The sequence below is a fragment of the Vulpes lagopus genome, chromosome 1, assembly GCF_018345385.1.
Source record: "Vulpes lagopus strain Blue_001 chromosome 1, ASM1834538v1, whole genome shotgun sequence".
In the NCBI taxonomy this organism is placed as follows: Eukaryota; Metazoa; Chordata; class Mammalia; order Carnivora; family Canidae; genus Vulpes; species Vulpes lagopus.
Window position 1 is genome coordinate 33,512,476 of NC_054824.1, and position 2,040 is coordinate 33,514,515.

General features: G+C 36.7%; 1 non-coding gene across 1 annotated transcript; it reads left to right on the top strand.

Annotated features, from left to right (window-relative positions):
* Positions 1–727: 727 nt before the first annotated feature.
* LOC121475152 lies at positions 728–832 on the top strand. The gene has a single exon (XR_005983633.1). It is a non-coding gene; the product is annotated as a U6 spliceosomal RNA (small nuclear RNA).
* Positions 833–2,040: the final 1,208 nt, after the last annotated feature.

The window sequence follows — 2,040 nt, forward strand, 5'->3', positions numbered from 1 at the left end:
TAACTAAGCTTTTTTCCCACTTGATAGATTTTCAGTTTTTGACAGTAGCTGCCTATTCTCTCATGGCTTTTAATTATCATTTTGATTGGTTTGTCTGGGATTCTTCAAAGGCTTTTTTCCTCTGTCCTCTGACCACTGTTTATGTGTTGGTGGATGACTCAAGGTCTACTCTTTTCTCTCTTTCATTTTTACCTTCTCTATAAACTTTGGATGATTTGATCTACTTTCATAGTTTTCATTACCAAATACAAGTGGATAACTTCTAATCAATGAGTCTCAACTCTACTCTTGAATTCCAGATACATTTATTTACTTGACATGTCTGCCTGTCTGTTTTCCAGGCACCCCAAACATTTAAACCTAGAGAGATTCTTCTCATGTCAGTGTACCATAGAAAAAACAAGGAATCACCCTTAGCTCCTCCATCCTATTCTTTTTTCTACTTTGCTCAGTTGAGTTTATTTCATTAACATCAAACAAATTAATCTTTGTACCCCACAATGCCTCCACCATTTGAAAGTTCACCTCATCTTTTCCCTAGAAGATTTAAAAGCTTCTTAATTGTTTCTTCTACCACAAACTTTCCTCACCTCCAAACCTGTCCTCATCCTGCTATCAGCATGATGTTCCTTAAGCTAAATCTGATCATGTTTCTGCCTTGTTTAACAATTTCTTCTATGTTAATGTTGCCACAGATAAAGTATACTTTTCTTAACATTGCCTTTAAGTGCTCACTTCAGTGGTACAACGTACTAAAATGGGAATAATACAGAGGATTAGCATGGCCTCTGCACAAGGCTAACATTGCCACTAAGATCTATTCTAGTCTTATGGCTAATTTTCCAATCTGTGTCCTCTCCACATATACCCTGTGCTCCAAACATAGAGAGCAGCTCCTGATTCACTAGATCCCTTGATCCTTTCTTGACTACGTGTCTTTGCACACATTCTTCCAAAAATTTGCTTCCTTCATCTTTATCTGGCAAAATCTGCTAATTCATTAAGCTCTTTGAGTTTTACACAGCCAGAGCTAGTCACAAAATATGTTTGTAGATCACTCCGTTCCTTTCTATGTTATAGCACTTGCATTGTGTTGCAATTATTAGTTTTTGTATTCTGACTGGCTTTGAATTCTTTAAGGGCAAGCTGTGTCGTCTTCATATTTATATACCTAGTACTAAGCACTGTGCTTGACATGTGGGAAAAATTAAGTAAATGTAGCATGGATCAATGACATCATAAATTGGTGTGAACAAAAGGTCACATAATGATTTTCTGGAAAATGACACTCAAAAGGTCTTTAAGTAAAACTAGAAGAAGCTGTGAAAGAATTGATTATGAAAGTGAACGTAGGGGATCTCTGGGTGGCTCAGCGGTTTAGCTCCTGCCTTCAGCCCAGGGTGTGATCCTGGAGTTCTGGGATCGAGTCCCACATCGGGCTCCTTGCATGGAGCCTGCCTCTCTGCCTCTCTCTCTCTCTCTCTGTGTCTCTCCTGAATAAAATAAATAAAATCTTAAAAAAAAAAAAAGAAAGTGAATGTATTATGATTGATGTGGCAGTGGAGATGAGTTCAAAGATTTGACATTCCTTGAGTGGAATGCCCTTTACTTTCCTGTAGGTGGTGTACACAGATGAGTAGGATGCCATCTGTGTTCTCAAAAGATTACAACCTGTAAGGAAAAACAGTCATGTAAACAGTTTGGTGGAATAAAGAACTTCAAAAGCTATGTTAGATGTGTCTATGGGATACTAGCATCATACAAAGAGACAGTGGTGAATTCCTTATGGGGTTAATTAAGGCTTCTTAGAGAAAGTAATTAAATCACACAAAAAGTGCAACGTTTTTGAAGAAAAAAAGCAAATATCACTTCCAGAAATTTTAAAACTTAAAATGTGTAGTGCATGTAGCTGGAGCATTGGTTTTTGTGTTCTTCTTGTAAGCCTTTGAACATGTGTCATATTCATGTCCATTTATATATATACAAAAGCTGTATTCTGACAGAAAATTTTATTTATTACAAACTGGTATGTATTATTGA